The sequence below is a fragment of the Acanthopagrus latus genome, chromosome 9 (assembly GCF_904848185.1).
Source record: "Acanthopagrus latus isolate v.2019 chromosome 9, fAcaLat1.1, whole genome shotgun sequence".
Classification (NCBI taxonomy): Eukaryota; Metazoa; Chordata; class Actinopteri; order Spariformes; family Sparidae; genus Acanthopagrus; species Acanthopagrus latus.
Genome location: NC_051047.1, coordinates 24,320,063 through 24,338,118, shown reverse-complemented (window position 1 = coordinate 24,338,118; position 18,056 = coordinate 24,320,063). Strand labels below are relative to the sequence as shown.

The window sequence follows — 18,056 nt, the reverse complement described above, 5'->3', positions numbered from 1 at the left end:
GAAAGTTTGTTTATTTAGTTTGTGTAGGACTAAAATTTTTTATCTGTCAATAAAAATCTTTCTCTTCTGATTACAAATTCTACAGAGCGCACCTTTAAATGTCCACACACTACTAAACAAGCTGTTTAGTGTGTGTTAGTTCAAACATTTGGTAAGCGAATGAGGAACCTGCAAAAAAAAAGGATTCAGCTGGTTTCGACTTGCATATTCATCTCTTCTCTCCTCTATCTCATGGATTTATTGACATTAATTTATTAATTCAGTGATGGAATGTATGTACATATACTCAAGTACTGTAGCAAGGTACACTTGTGAGGTACTTGTATTTTCATATCTTGCTACTTTATACTTCCACTACACTAAATATTGGAGGCAAATATAGCACTTTTTTACTAGAAGTACATTTGCTCAAGCACTGTACTTTTTACAATTTTGAGGTGCTGCTACTTTATACTCCCAAATATTGTACTTTTACTCCACTACATGTAATTGATAACTTTCTTCATGCAGAAAATGAGCAATGAACCACATTAAAATAAATAAGGGAAGAAACTAAGAAATTGCTTCTCTATTTTTAAGAGACATGTGATGACACAGTGATCAACGTTTGACGTGAGAGCAACCTCATCTTCCTGGACTTATATGAAGAGCTGCAATGAAAACGCACAGACAGGATATGACTTATAATTATAGTGTACGTGTGTGTGTGTGTGTGTGTGTGTGTGTGTGTGTGTGTGTGTGTGTGTGTGTGTGTGTGTATTCGGATGACGGTGTCTGCTCGCTGTCGTGCCGCTCGCTCACTGCCGTCTGTGTGAAAAATCATTTCCGGAGGAGGTCATATGATAGCCACAATGTGGCGGAGAGAATCGTCAGCGCTTTCCTCTTCTAACCCGTTGCGCAGATTGCGTAGACTCTGGGCCCGCCCCTTCTGGAAGTCTACATAAAGTGCGCGCCAGCCGTTGGTGAATGCCAGGCCCTTCGCCCGTTGACGTAAAGCAGACGGCGCATTTCTTTTTTTTTTTTTAGTACCGAGCGGAGAGGAAATGCACACGGCACTCGAGTGAGGTAACTATATAAAAAACCCATTTGTTATCATTCACTCCCACAACATGGACCCGAGCAGCGTTTTTGCCGCAACGTGTTAGATGTTACTAACCGCTGTTTCTGAACGTTTATGGCGTTATTTGAGACAGCATGTGTAAACGGTTGCTCTTTGTCGGCTGTGAGCTAATTTCCTCCGAGTCCTCTGCTAGCTAACGTTAGCTGGTTGAATTGTTGCTTCGTTTACGGGCTGGCGTTAGTATTACCATGTCCGAACGGGGCGACTGTTAACCAAACAGACGGGTTGGGCGGCTTTGAGCGTTGCGCCTCGGGTGGTGTAAGGAGACGGATTTGGGTATTGGCGACTAGTTAATTACTGGTGTTTTAAATCGCTTTGTCTGTTTTTAAAAGCTGCCGTTTGGTGGGCACGTTTCAATGACGATGGAGCCTAATCAGTGTTTCATTATGCGCACCACGTGCGGTGTCCAAGCCCCCTCCCATTGAGTAGTTAGTGATGGGCGGCATACGTTTCTCGACTTTAATCTGAAAGCTAAATACAATATGCCTAAAGCGAGACCCAGTCATCTGATTGAATTGGCTTGATATGTAATTTGTTTTTTTTGTTTTTTTTTTTAAAATAATATTTACATAAAATGGCACATTTGATCGAGCTCATTCGGCGGACACAGCATGTGTAGCGGCTGCTTGTGGTCGTATGTAAATGTGACATTTACCTCATGGTAATATTCATATATTGATGAGTATTCAGTGCAGTTCTAACATGGCACATGTCACTATAAACAAATCACTGAGGAAGAGCTTGATTTAGAATCCACATGAGGAAATGTTTTGGTAGGCAATTAGCAGTGATGGAGGAACTACACAGATTTATTTTTTTTTATTTATTTATTTATTTATTTATAAGTAAACATGGAAATTCTACACAGTAAAATACTTTTCCTGCTTTCAGAAGTATCGGCAACAAAAAGTACTCAACTGTTTCCCATGATGAAATCAAAAGTGTTGCTTTGTCCACAACCCAAAGATATTCTGTACAATAAGAGAGAAATTTTCACATTTAAGAAGTTGTAATCTGAGGATTTTGTCATTACTTTGTTTCACCATTGCTATCTTTAAAATGTGGTTTAATGGTATCATGGTTTTCAATATGACATTGTTTTTATTATCAGTTGATAATAGTATTTTTAAGTTGGGCAGGCAATTTATAATTTTACAAAATGTTATGCCCTGACAGATGTAAATAGTGTGTGTGTGTGTGTGTATATATAAAAACTTGATTTAGTTATATAATACTTAAGATACTAACATGGTAAATTAAAATACCTTCGATCAGCTTGTATATACATTATAATAACCATCACGTTTAATACCACAGCCAAAATACACTTTTACATTTTACTAAATGTTATGTCCTGACAGATGTAAATAGTGTATATATAAGTATCTGATAAATATATTTTTTTTTCAAATACTAACATGGTGAAACTTAATATCTTTGATTAGCAGATGTACAACAGTCACTTTTAATACTGCATTAAACTTTAAAACTAGTATACCACTGCTATTTTCATCTTTGGTCAAACGGAGTAGAAGATAAACACTGTCACAGAGATACTGCATGTGCAGTATGTATCTAGTCCGAGTTGTCACCAACATGACTACTAAACTGTCCCTTCTGTGCGACATCAGGGAAGTTCCCCGTAAAATGTTCAGCTGTGTTACGAAACCTTATTTCCAACCACAACATCCCACTACCTCTTATGATTGCAACACACAGCCTGAAAGTGTACTTTAGGTATATTTTGTACAGACTTCCATTGTGTCATTGTACATTTTAAAATGCTTAAAGGGCTCAATGATCAAGTGTTGCTTTCGTAATGCAATACACATGATCCCCTAAATGATTAAATAAAATGCCTCTTCTGTAGAGTAGCAAACAGCCTCCAAAGTTAATCAGAGCTACATTCCAACAAGTTCAGTTGCATGATTACTTACAATGATTGATGACCGAGATGCAGGGAGGTGCTGGAAAACCGAACAGAGACTCGACTTTGTCACAAATGGGATCTCATGAGTTTGTCTGTTCTGTGTATCACAATGCAACCAATTTTGTCTCCCATATGACATACACACAGTCTCGAATGCTGTTTGTGAAATTGTGTTTTTGTCTCGCCTTTGCTTGCTTAACCATCTTAAGTAAGCTTACTGTATGTGGACAGAAAACCAGGGCTTATATATGTAACTGTTTACAAAATGGGTTTGTTGCTAACTTTTTGGATTACACTGGGATACAAAGAAAGAAAATGCAAACATGCACCCATCATATCTCGGCTTGGAGCTAGATTGCAAGCTGCCCAAGGTTCCTTGAGTTTCCTGTTGTTTGGAGTCCACTGAGGACAAAGCACACACGTATGAGAGCATTACACTGAGCCAGACTGTTGCTGAAATCAACTCTTAAATCCAAAAATGACCTCTCATCCACTTATGTAATTAAACAAGCCCTAAATTACCCTATGATTGCTATGAGTGATGTGGTTAAATATTATTTACAGCCTCTATGAGTAAGACATCTCTTGCAGTATAATTTGCCAAAAATGGCCTCTGGCAATTTGTCCGCTGATATTACAGTGTAGCCTGAATCTCATGCTATCAAGGGAGGGTTTTTTTTTTTCCTTCTCATACAACCAATGACAATTAATAAAGCAACGTCAAATCTAAGTCTTTTCAAATTAAGATACAGTACCTGGTAACTGTAAAGAAACTCGGAAGAGGGGTGATCCAAAATCTGTAACAAGTAGTGTAACACCCCTTAAGCCTGACTGTGTTGGCCACTTAATCATAAACATTTGTCTCATGGTTCCTCCTCAGTGTCCTCAGGCTTAAAGGTAATGGGGATTAATATAGGTGCTGGAAATCCATGAAAACGTTTTCAGAAATGATTTTCAAGGGTAAGAAAACGCTTGAAATTTAGATAATGTGTTCAAAACTGCTTGAAATTGTAGCTTTCTCAATTGTTGAAATTTGTTGTAAAATGTTTTATATTGGCTGAGACAAGATGGTATAGGATGCGGGACTTCCGGTCGCATGAGGGTGGAAATGGCTGCGTGAGAACATTGCTCCCGACCGCACTGCCGCAAACCCCCAATTAATACAGGAGATTTACTTAACAGGAGCTCAGAAATATAAACAAATGTCGGGGGGAGAAGAACGTGGCCCCAGCAGGTCGACGAGAAGCCAAAAAAAGGAAACTGAGGTGGAATATGCAGGCTGTAGTGACGAGGAGGCTACGCTAGGTGCGGTCTCGTTAGCCTCCATCCGTAACGTCATAAGTGAAGCCATGGCTAACGCGACGTCTGAACTGGAAAACAACATCTCAAAACAGTTCACAGGCTTCCAGAGCAACATTCAAGAGGATATTAAAAAACAACTTGGTGAAATGAGATCGGATATTAATCTGAAGATGGAGGAGACCGTGAAGAAAATTGAAGTGGTGTCACAGAGACTGGGGGAAGCAGAGCACCGGGTAGGAGAGGTGGAGACGTTCAGTATTGAAGTGAATGAAACTTTAAACCAGATGCAGAGGACGCAACTCGAACTCAAAACTAACCGAACTCGAAGGCCATTCCCGCCGCAACAACATAAGGATCTACGGCATAAAAGAAGGAGCCGAGGGCACCTCAATGATCCGCTTCGTGGAGAACCTCATTCAAACTGAACTGGGCGAGGGCACCGGCCCAAACGAACTTGGTATTGAACGTGCACACAGAGCTCTCGGCCCCAAACCAGCCGACAATGCCCCCCCGAGATCAACAATCGTTAAATTCCTGAAATATTCAACCAAAGAGCGGATTATCAGCGCGGCGTGGAAAAAAACCATCATGGTTGATGGCAACAGGGTTTTTTTCGACCATGACTACGCAACAGCTGTAATGGAGAAAAGGAGGGAATACCTGCCGATTAAGAAAGTATTGAAAGAGAAGGGAATCAAGTTCCGTACACCGATGGCAAAAATGCGCGTCTTTCTGGACTCAGGGACAGTAACGTATGATAACGCGGATCAAGCCGGGGACGACCTACGAGCAAAGGGATTCCCGATCCCTCCGAGACCCGAGGGCAGAACGGGGGAAATGCCACGTCCCCACTTCAGCTGGCAACAGGTGAAAAGACACAGAGACGGCAGGGAATATCAGCAGAGGATCCGGGACAAGCTCCGCGAGTTTCATCGGGGGACTGACACAGAGGCTGAGGACTAGTTGACCTACATTACCCCATCATAACTCCAGCTTTCCTGTACCGTGATGTTTTCATCTTTATTACTTATTGTTGGACAGAGACGGTAGGCTATATTCCTCAGCCATTCTGAATAGCGTTGCCTCTCCCTAATGGTGAGTCACAATTGAGTGTTCAACGATTAAGGCGCACGTATGCAATATTTCAAGTCATAGTTAAGGGTAGAGTAACCTAAGTTAAGTACACTATTGGGCTTTTTTTTTTTTTTTTCTCTTCTTTCTCAATGTGTGTAGATTTTTCATTGAATGCCACTCTTATTATTATTACTATGCCAGTAATTATGTTGTTATTATGAACCTATAACACCAAATTAGTGTTTATTTTGCACGCAGTGCGCCTTTACATAATACAGAATACTTTCTTTGATGTTTATGGGCCAAGACTTCTGTATCACTTTAGTTTCAGAATAGGGCAGTCGGTCTGTGGTGTTTGAATGACAGCCACCCACTCAAACAACCCGAGGGGGCCCCGCAACTCGGCGGCTGCAACACCCCCCTACACAAGAGGTCCAGGGATTACCTCTTCTATGGAAGACCCTTTCTTGTTCACCGTAACGTTTTACGGTCTTGACTGTTCTGTTATGACTGTTCATGGTTCTTATTTTTTGTTTTCAGGGGAAGCGAGTGAGTGTCCAGGAGAATACTGGTCTATAGCTGAGTAACAAAGAATTTAAGGTTATCACCCTAAATGTCAATGGTTTGTCGACTCCTGTCAAGAGAAGTAAAGCAATATCCAAAATAAAAAGGGAAAAGGCACACATTATATTTTGGCAAGAAACCCATCTAACGGACCAGGAGCATGAAAAGATAAAGAATATGGGTTTTAAACATACTTACTATTCATCTTTTAAAGCAGGACGCAAGAGGGGCGTGGCTATTTTGATACCAAACAAGGTTCATTTTGAATTCCAGTCGGAGACCAAAGACAGGGAGGGTAGGTTCATAATGGTAAAGGGCAAATTAGATGATAAGGACATGACCCTGTTGAACGTATATGCGCCCCCAGGCAGCAACAAAACATTTTATAAGACAATATTCGATTTAATAGCGTTCCAATCTGCTGGAGTCTTGATTTGTGCAGGAGACCTTAATGTAATTTTGAACCAAGGAAAATCACTCCTACTGAGAGATGGATTAAAAGGAGAATCCAAGACCTGGGCTTGATAGACGTTTGGAGGGATTTCCATCATCGAGATAGGCAGTATACTTTCTATTCAAATCGTCACAATGCATATTCAAGGATTGACTACCTACTTGTCCATAATTCAGAGAGGCACAGGTTAAAGGAGTGTGAGATAAACCAGAGAGATATATCAGACCACTCTAGTGTCCACCTGAAATTACATCTAGATACTAAACCCAAAGTGACAACATGGAGATTAAATGTAAGCATGTTAAACAACCCTGAGTTTAAAGAGAAAATAAAGATAGAATTAAAAACATATTTGGAGGACAATGATGATGGCAATGTGAACCCAGTGATGCTGTGGGATGCTGCCAAAGCAGTCCTGCGGGGGAAAATTATATCAGAATCTGCATTCATAAAAAAAATGAAAACTCAAAAACTGTTAAACCTGCAGAATCAACTAACAGAACTGGAACAGAAACACAGCAAAAATAAAGATCCACAATTACTTCTACAGATGAGACCACTCAAACAAGAAATAGACAAGATTTACTGTGATGAAATAGAGAAAAATCTCAGGTTTACAAAACAGAGATACTACGAGGCAGGCTCGAAAGCATCCAAGCTGTTAGCATGGAGGCTGCGAAAACAGCAATCAGAAAACACAGTCTATAGGATTAGGGATCCTGCCACTAAAAAAGTTATATACAAACTAGAGGGAATACAGAAAGCATTTGAAAATTTTTACCAGAACCTGTATACTCAACCCACACCATTCGAACCTGCTAAAGTAGAAGAGTTTCTGAGCCAACTGGATCTGCCCTCCTTGGGGAAATTGCAAAATGGAAAATTAACAAAAGAAATATCACCCGAAGAAATTGACAAGGCGATCTCCTCCCTGAAGTCTTCTAAGTCTCCAGGGACTGACGGATTTCCAGGAGAATGGTATAAATCACTGAGGGAACAATTAATACCAATACTACATAAAAGCTTCAATTACACCCTGAGGGAGGGAGTCATCCCCCCATCCTGGAGGGAAGCTACCATCTCTGTGATTCCAAAAGAGGGCAAGGACCCGAAAGAATGTGGCTCTTATAGACCTATCAGTGTTTTAAATCAAGATTATAAATTATATGCAACTATTTTAACTAAAAGATTGGAGGAGGTGATCCCTTTTTTGATAGACGAAGATCAAACTGGATTTATTAAATGTAGACAAACACAGGACAACATAAGGAGAACCCTTCACACCATTGAACAGATAGAAAGGGAAAAAATTGGAGCTATTCTGCTTAGTATGGATGCGGAAAAGGCATTTGATTCCGTGGGGTGGGAATTTCTTCATGCAGTCATGGCAAAATTAGGCTTCCATGAGAAGTTCATTAAAGGCATCAAAACACTATATACATCCCCCGTAGCCAGAATCAAAGTAAATGGAGGCCTGTCAGAAACTATCCACCTGCAACGCGGTTGTCGTCAGGGCTGCCCAGCCAGCCCACTGCTCTTTAACCTCTTCATTGAACCTCTTGCACAAGCCGTAAGACAGAATCCTGACCTAGAGGGCATCACAATAAAAGGTATAGAATACAAAATATGTCTTTATGCGGATGACGTGCTGGTCAGCCTAAAGAACCCAGAGTCAGGAATTCCAAGATTAATGGATTTCCTGCAGGCATATGGAAGTCTGTCAGGCTACTCCCTTAATGTTGATAAAACACAAGCCCTGACGTTCAATTTCGTCCCATCAATAGAACTAAAAAATAAGTACAGTTTTAACTGGGACTCAACCTCTATTAAATATTTAGGCGTTAAATTGACCAAGGATATAACACAGTTGTTCTATGAAAATTATGTAAGAATAAATTCACATTTAAAGGAAGATCTAGACAGATGGGCCTCTCTGCCCCTAGATCTTGGTAACAGAATTATGACAATAAAAGCAAACATTTTACCCAGATTACTCTATCTGTTTCAATCCTTACCTGTTTGTATCCCTGATAGTCAATTTAGAGAGTGGGATAAGATGATATCCCGTTTCATCTGGAATGGAAAAGGTCCCAGGGTGAGATACAAAACTTTACAGCTGCCAAAGTATAGTGGGGGGATGGGCTTACCGAGGCTCAAAGATTACTATTTAGCAGCACAAATAAGACCCCTGCTGCTCTGGTGCAATAAAGACTACTGCGCAAAATGGAAAGATGTAGAGCTATCACTGTCAGACAGGCCTATACAGAGTCTACTAGGAAGCCTAATAGAGGCTAAAAAACATGATATCCAGAGCCAATGGGTTAGATTTTCTATAGAAATCTGGATTGGCATGGTGAAACAACTTAATATCCAGAAAGAAATTCGAATTTTAATGTGGCCAACCCATGACCCAGATTTCAAACCTGGTATGAATGATGGAGGCTTTACTCAATGGGCGAGAAAAGGACTCTCCACATTATGCCAATTAGTTGAAAACCAGGAATTCATAGACTTCAAGTCCATATCAGATAAATTCGGCCTAGCCCGGCAGGATTTTTATAGGTACCTTCAACTCCGGCACTACTTTGACACGAACATTAAAGGACTAATACAGGAAGATATATCAGGTATTACCAAAATGTTTATCAAAGCCTATAACACAAAACTGTTCAGAAAGATAATTGGCGAACTATATAGACACATAGCTGAATTAAGAGGTCATTCAACAAATTATATTAAGGCGAAATGGGAAAATGAGTCGGGAATCGTAATTACTTCTGAAGACTGGACGAATGTAATTAACACACAAATTACCACTACAGCCTCACAACTATGGAGGGATTTTTCCTGGAAAAACTGCATCCGATTCTTCATAACACCAAAGCAAAAGTCTAAACAGACAGGACAACAACCTACTTGCTGGAGAGGATGTGGACACAGTATGGCAGATCATACACATATATTCTGGAGTTGCACCATGCTTAGATCCTTCTGGCAAGGAGTTGAAAGTACTATCAGTGAGGTCTTGCAGTATAATTTTAATTTCACTTTTTTATCATTCTACCTGGGTAATATGGACACAGAATTACCAAAAAAAGACAGATACCTCCTAAAAATCTTCATGGCTGCCAGCAAAAAAGCCATAACAAGAAGATGGCTCAATACAGAACCTCCCACAGTTAATCAGTGGGAAGCCATAATTAAAGACATCCAAATAATGGAACTACTGACGTTTAGTCTCAGATTACAAAGGGACAAAGGTGATGCCCTCTGGGAAAAATGGAGCACTTATATTACAAGAAGAGGTGATAATCAACCTTAATGCTACGTATATCCTGGTTTTAAGAACGACTATGACCATACTGCTGTAATGTTTGTGACATATGACCTACTCGCAACCCATGGTTCCCCCATGTTATGTTCACGAGTGTTCATATGTAGGTGTGCATTGGTATATGAATATGTAGTTGTTTACTTAGTCATATGGTTGTAAGTGAACGGGTGCACTCGAGATAACACGTGTTTAGACGTACAGTATATGTGCATATGCTTTGCTTTTTCTTTCTCTTTCTGATGTCTCTTCTGTGTTTATAGGGGCACAACTTGGCAAGCATTTGTACTACTTAGCCACATCTTGTTGTAGCCATACCTAATTCTGTCCATTATACGGATGCTACCTAAGTTTTGTGTAAAAAAACGTGAAAAAATAAAGTTTAAAAATAAAATAAAAAATAAAAAAAGATGGTATAGGATGCAAAGTGTGTTGACAGACAGGTGAGGCATTTTTAAAGCCTGAGCATGTTGGCACCTCATTATACAGTTTCATTTGCATCTTTTGTTGAATTAAGTGATTTCTTCTCAAACATTTGTGGCTCAGTTTCATGCCAGTGTCCGCAGGGGCTTACAGGTTACATGGTTCGTATAGTTGCTGGAAGTTTTAAGACAACCAAAGCAGGCCCTGCTCTGTTTGATAGATTTATCAAGAATGACTGTGATTGATGATTCAACAATCTCCCATGTATTCAAGCACGTTTACATCAGAGTAAATGTTGTATATTACATCAGACAGGCTTCTCTTGTGATTCCCCTATTGCACATGAGCACATTGCAACGTTGATGTTGACATTTGTGAAGATTCTAACTGTATTACTTTCATAATAAATTGTTTTATGTTGGCTCAGTGCAGTTACACATGATATAAAGTCTACCTACACACAGGCAACACATTTTGAAATGTGGTTTTCCTTTAATTCATCAACCCTCTTTAGAAGACTATCATTACTTGATTTGTTTTGATCATATACATGTGTATAAACATGTTATTTACCTTGAGTGTAAGATCATGGAAAAGCTTGAAAAAGCCACCTTGAAAAGTGCTTGAATTTGAACCGGTGTAAAATGTATAGGAACCCTGTGGTAGGAGGATTGTTAAAAGCCTCTGAAGTTGTTTTACTTTTTCATGTAACCCTACCTTGATACAGTACAAGGCCGAGGTGAACCTTACTGTTGCTGCCAGCTGCAGGTTTTTAATAAGAATTCTGTAAACATAGGCCTGGCTCTGTTTGTTTTAGTGCTGTGTCCACACTCTGCAGCACATGGAACACCATTCCCACACACCTGCTGTTTAAGATAGTCTTTTATGTAGACGGGGCATTTTGAGTCATGCTGGAGAATCTGTGTTAGTGATGGAACGCAACAAAGAACATTTACTCACATTTACTACTTTTATACTTCCACTTACCTGCATTTTGTCAGCACAAAAAATAAGAACAAATGTAACTATATATTTGGCATTAAGTAAAGATCTTCAAGTATTGTACATAAACACTGTTTGAGATACTTGTACTTTACTGAAGTATTTCCATTTTCTGCTGCTTTATACTTTCACTCTACTAAATATTGGAGGGAACTGTTGTACTTTGTATGCCACTTGATAACTTTAGTTACTGGTTACATTTCAGATTGCATGTTGAATGAGAGACAGAGTATAGCAGGTTAATTAATTCAATCATTTAAAAAAAACTCTGATTCTGAAACTCAGAGTGATGCAGAATATCCGATTCAAAGTATTCAGTATATGCATGTAATAATACTGTATGTATAATCTACTTTTACTTGTACTTTTGATACTTGGGTACATTTATTATCAGATATTTTATATCTAATAATGCATAAATTCTATCTGCAGCTGTTTTGCTATTGGACTTTATTGACGAGCACCATTGCAGTTTAGTTCGAGTGCAGTCTATATTATTGTACAAATGTATTGTTCTCAGTCTCGCCAACGTTTAAGCCATAACCTAGACGGAGCACATACCTCTGTAGGACAAGGATCAGTTCAGATCAGCGCTGACATGAGGTGGATAAGCTCCAAGTCTTTCAGCAAACTTGCTGCGGATGGGTTTTTTTTTTTTTAAAGGAGAACAACATGATTAGGGATAACATGTGGCTGGACATTTTGATGTATTCTATGCATTTTAAGTTGCCGACTCGTCGCTAAAATGTGCACACAGTATTACCGATAGCACACAGCATAAGTAGCTGGTCAGGTGGTTGATCTGAGACTCCCTGACTGCTCAAACATGCAGACACACATTTCCCTCCCTGTGCCTCCCCTCCGCCCTGTACAAATTAGTTAAGTCACTCGACTCCAAAGCCTCAAAACATTCAACCTGTTACTTAGGTTAGTGCTGGCATGAACATTTCTTATTGGTGTGGAGTGACTCCCATCCCTCTCTGGCTTATTTGTGACTTGAGGTAAGAAGCATCACTCTTGAGTGTTGCCAAGGTGTTATTTCTTTTGATATGAGCACAGCTTAGTATTTAGCTAACAACTGTCTGTGTTGCGTCGAGCCTCGCGGTCTTTTTTTTTTGCACTATGATGAACATGTTTCCAGGCCACGGAGCATCAGGCACACACCTGCGTCTCGCCAGTCTAAATTCAGCACTATGTACAGCATCATCCGCATCCATCCACAGTGTTGTCCTAACGACTCAGTGGCTTCAACATACTAAACGTGAACTTGTTGTAGTAGTCATGTTTTTTTTATTCAGTAAGAAGCTGAGGGATGTTGTGGCATGTTTTTATGTATTTGCACCTGCATGTGTCATGGTAGCCCACAGCCTAAGTCCATACCACAAAGAGATGGAGGGTATTGCCTGAATTATGTGGTGTCTTGTTGTCTCAAAAGATTGGAGCTGACCCAGGACAGTCACATGGACATTTAAGAGAGTTTGGAGTAAAGCTACAATGATAATTGGGTATTCAAACTATTGAATAAGTCGCAAAACTATTTCGTTAATTGATTAATCTGTTTGAGAAATGATATAGATTTAAAAAAGAGACAAAATTCCTTGATTCCAGCCTCTTTAGTGTGACTTGTGTTTTTTTTTTTTCACCAATTTCTGACATTTTTTGGACCAAATAATTAATCGATTAATGGTGAAAATAACCGACACATGAATCAACACTAGAAATACTCGTTCGATGCAGCCCTAGTTTGGAGAAGCCAAAAGTCTGGTTTGACTTTTCTTGGTCGTTCTTTGTCTTCATATTGATTCGATGATGAGTGTGTTGGAATCTAATCGGACTAAACATATGTCTCTACCTACTACCACACTGATAATGACTGCTGTTATCAGGCTGGCTGTTCACAGGCTTTCAACAGGTTCTTGAGTCAGCAGATTTGCAGTGGACCTACCTACCGCACAGCTTATGACAAATTTCACAGAATAGCTACTCTTGATTGCTAGTGTGACTGTCCAAATGACTACAGTGATGGCTGTTTTTGTTTTGCAGCTAAAATGGATGGTTGTCTGTGTAACGACAAAGATCTGCGCTAGTGCTTCTTCTGTACAGTTGGGCTAAGCTGTAACAACGTAATGTTTTGTCTGAAGGGGTTGGTAATGTCTCTAAAATACTGATGGTTAAGCTGAAAACATCTGTTTTTTTTAAAGCTGTCTGTAATAGCTGTCAACAGAGACATGTTGCATGAACTCAGGTGTCTGTCTTTCACTTCCCTACATTGGAAAATACAACAGCAGATCATGATGCCCTGAGTTTCAGAGACCATCTGCTGTGAGTTGGGTCCATGTGGCAGCGGACATCTGCCCTCTCTTATGCACCTCAGGCCCTACTAAGAAAACCTCCACTCTGACATATTTGTCCTCTGACTCGATCACAATTGTGTCGTCACCATTTCTTGCAATTTTTGGCTGTATAGTTCCCCGGCTTCACATGCATTATAGGGAAGTTATAGTTATTTCACTATTATCTACAGTTTTAATACACTTTGGAAGCCATGAAGGCAAGTTTCTGTTCTTACTCTCAGAAAAGAGACATTCTGGTATATTACTTTTCACAGTAGAGACAGTGAGGTTGCCTAGTAAACAAACAAACAACAAAGCAGGATTGAGAGCATTGCACCATTTATTAAAAAACAAACAAACAAAAAAAACACCAAAATGGCATGCATAAGAGATGTTAGCCATTTATATATATATCTTACATTTTTACTAAAACTGCATGGTTGTATTTCTCTTCCGAAAGGTTACAAAAAAGTTTTAAAAAAGCCAACAAAGAAATGTTGTGCGGACAAAATACAATAACACCTGGAAATGCTCGTAACATCCCCAATGCATTTGAAAGCAACAGAATCACCAGAATAAATGTTGCCATTTAACACAAATAGGAAACTTTTCTTTATTTTGCAACTTTCTTTTGATTCAATTTGCAATTTCATCTTTGTCAACACTCTGCTTATGCTCACGGTTTAACTTCGTGTGAAATGGTAACTTTTCTGCTGCAGCAGATCTACTCTGACACCACTCTGTCAAAGGATATTATTCAAAACTCTACTGAACATGGTACCAAATTTTGTGTGGGTTATGCTTTTCTTGATACAGTTCTGAGAGTGCATATAAAGGCCAGGAACAGTGGCAAAAATGCTTATAATCTTATAATCAAATGGCAAATTTTTGTTACAAAAGTGGAATTGTTTTGCAACAGAAAACATGTTTTTTATGGTCATTTTCTTGAATACTGCAGGAGATTGTTATGTTTCCTTCCTGTTTTCAGTTTCCCTGCTGACAGCGGCTTTATGCTGATATGAGGCGGATGTGTTGGTCGTGTGAGAATCATATGAGGCAGCTTAGGGGCCAAAGTCAGTTTTTTGCTCCTTGAGCGAAATAACAAGACTCCTGTTATTTCCTGAACAACCTGTAAAAAGGGAAAATATTTTTTCTCACATGCAGTAACGACATAAATAGGACTTTCTCATAACTTTTGTATTTATAGTTTAACATTTAAGTTGTGTTTGTTAAAGTTTTAGAGTATTTTAACCTGGTTACTTGGTCATTTTAAGCCAAAACATTCATGCTCATGTAGTAGTCTTATACTATAATTAAACTGATTAACATTCAGATCATGATATCTTTTTCAAAGAGGTTGTTATTTTTGTTTTAAAGCATACAAAGTTTTATGTGTCATTATGTAGCTTTAATATAGAAACAACTCAGTGCCAGAGAAAAACAATACGCCCAGTTTTCTCTGGGAGTTGAGTTTAGTTGTTTGTACACGACTCTAATACACAATATTTGAAATATTCATTGTATTTTTTTATGATGGCTGCAAAGTAAAAAAACAAAAGGATATTTAAACCCCCCTACTCTGTCTCACAGTTATGAAAAACTAATAAAGTATGCAACTTTCAATACAACTTTCCTCAACATTAAGAAGGTGGTAATGATTGCCTCTCTAAGATCAGCACAGTATGTTTGCAGCACAGTGCTTCATCGGAGCTTAACACTCCAAAACCCCAAAACTTAGGTTAGAAAATATGACAGTGGGAGTATTTAGGCTTGTAATTTATATGTATTCTTTGTTTAGAGACCACCAACTGTCAAGTTTGTCATGCTTGTCACTGTCAACTGTCATTGCCTTAATGTTAAAAGATATTTGTCTGTTTTTTTCTCCAGTATCATGGCTCCTGTGCATTTATGATTCCATTTAGTAGGCTGTAACAAAAGAAGGGTGTTCATAGAAAGTTAATGAAAGCCCAATAGTGTACAAAAGCAATCTCAAACAATCCTTGTCCATGAACCCAACTTCAGTTGATTAGATTAGTTTAGTATCCAGTGTGGACTGCATCCATACATTGATAGTTTCACATCTTTAGCCACTGACAGAGAAGTTTTCTTATCACTCTTCACTTATGACAGCATGAGCACTGCTACAGATAACATTTTGTCATGTAAGTGGAATACTTGCTAAATGGAATACTAAAAAAACAAAAAAAACAAAACACCCCTCTTTAATCTTTTTTGCAGAGTGCACATTTCAGAAGAGTTTGAACATCCCCCACACACACTAGCATCAGGACTGGGGGCCAAGACGGAGGAAAACGTATTACGGTGAGTTGACCATGTCGTTGTAATCCACAATGCGATGACAGGATTATTGACTTTCCAAAGTGTGATGACGTCAGTGCTTATCAAGGGCAAAGAGCAGACCCCCCCTGGAGGGGTGTAGACCCACTGCAGGGCAATCAAACAAAGTGGAATGATATGATTGAAAAAAATAAGCAAACTTTGCTGATGACATCGTGTTGACCTGTGTTTCAGTAAAACTCCACTTGGATCCATTTGTGTTTACTCTCCCATTTATTGTTAATGATTGATACAAGTTGCTAAAAAAGAAAGTAATTCATGTAATGTGTTCTACAACAATACCCATTTAATAGAAACAAACCTGGAGTGTATGTTGTTTGCACAGCTCTCTAGATGCTTTATTTTCATTTATTAGAATATTAACTTGTAAACATTTGCTGAAAATAAGTTAATGATCTTAATCTGGAGACAAAAAAGTCTGGATTCACTTAGACTGAATTTGTAATGCCTACCTTTTTAGATTGGACACTTAAACGTTAACATACCAAACAGAGATTCTCTTGTTTCCCTCAAAGAGCAAACACAACAAAGACACCAATCAGGAAAACACAGCAGGCTCTGTTGCAGCTCTTAAAGATAGGTCCTGCTTTTCCCCCAGCCTATCTGCTGCAAGGTTCATAGGTCACTGCTGTCTCATATTTATAAACACTGTCCTCAAGTAGGCTTGTAACCACACTTAACGTCTGCAGCCTGAGTCAGAACGCCTTCATTCAGTCCTTGGCCAAACGAAATTTCACACACCAGTCATTCAAGGGCACACAGCGGTAAGTAGCCTCGCTTCCATTGGCAGAATGAAGTCCGTGTTAAGTAACCAATTTAACTTGGTATGGTTTGAAAATATTTGTTTGAATGGCCTTTGGAAGCTTTTAAATTGCGGCGTGTGGTTTGGCTCATGGTGGACTCGTTGTAAAAGCGCATGTGTTGGGTCTAATTCGGCTGCTTTTTAACTCCAGTACCAAGAAAAACCCTTTACTATGTTTCCATGAGAAATGTATCTGAATCATATAAAATTATATTGGGTACTTTCAGGCTGATGTTAAATACTACTTTGACACATAGTCCTGGCCTTGTGCAATGGAAGAAGGAAGTTTATAACAGTTATTTTGCTGATAAGCTGTTGATGTTGTCTGCACATTGATCATTTAATCAAGGAGAATTTAAAGGTTTTTTTTGTTAAGCCAAGACTTTTAAAGCAAATTCTTTGTAAATAATTTTAGAGGGATGTAGGGCTGGGCAATATATCAATATCGAAATGTCTTTTCCTGGCTTGAAAGGCTGCATGACAGTAAAGAGATGATATTTTCTGGACTTGCGAGACTGTTGTACTTGTTATACTTTCTTTACCCACTTAGTCTTTATATCAACCCAAGATGGCCATATCATCCAGACCTAGTGGGATGTAGGTAAAGCTGTAGCAATTAGACCATTAATTGATAAGATTCATTTTTATTAGTTTGTTTTTAGTCACATTTAAAGCAAAATTGTCAAACATTTGCAGGTTCCAGCTTCTTAACTGTAAGGCTTTGCTGCTTTTCTGTGTTGCTTATGATAGTAAATGACGTTTTTTTGGGGGGGTTTGAATGTTATGTTGATCCCAGTTCGATCTCTGAGAAATTGGTGATGAGCATTATTTACAGTTTTCCCCACAAAATGTGACTGGAGGATGGATCTCGTGCGAGAATAGACCCCGACTTTTGGTGCAGATCTATATAAACGCAGATCTATCACTTTGTTTATCTTTGCAAGAATGGCTGTTATTTGACATTTTCAGTAATTTCCCAGCATCCCCTGCATGGACCCTGATCAAAAACAACACAGTATTTAGGTGGCTGTTATCTATGAGATCCTAGATCTGGTGAACTTAAGTTATGGTTACGCAGCTATGGGTTTAAAATCTAGAGTGATACAGGACCGTCGAGTTTGGTATTGGATTAGGGTTGATTGAATTAAAATAGACTGCTGGACCTTGATGAAGATACATACTCATACTTATTAATCATTTTAGTTTGGCAGATTGTTACACACATTGCCAACAGACAGAGCAACAGCAGCCCATTGTAAACATAACATGTTGTTTTTAAAAAAGACTCTTCTGTGTTACTTCTATACCCTATGCTCTCTTCTGAGTTATTATTATTTTTTTAGCGATTTCTTGCTTCATGTGG

General features: G+C 38.9%; 1 protein-coding gene across 2 annotated transcripts in view; it reads left to right on the top strand.

Annotated features, from left to right (window-relative positions):
• Positions 1-845: 845 nt before the first annotated feature.
• The window catches only part of slc39a10 (solute carrier family 39 member 10), a 37,524-nt gene continuing 20,313 nt past the window's right edge, over positions 846-18,056 (top strand). The window contains exons 1-2 of one of the 2 annotated variants that reach the window (XR_005076751.1): positions 846-1,065; positions 15,772-15,855. The gene's annotated coding sequence lies outside the window, so the exon portion shown is untranslated. The remainder of the gene's footprint in view (positions 1,066-15,771; positions 15,856-18,056) is intronic. The other variant, XM_037108633.1, reaches the window with a different exon arrangement.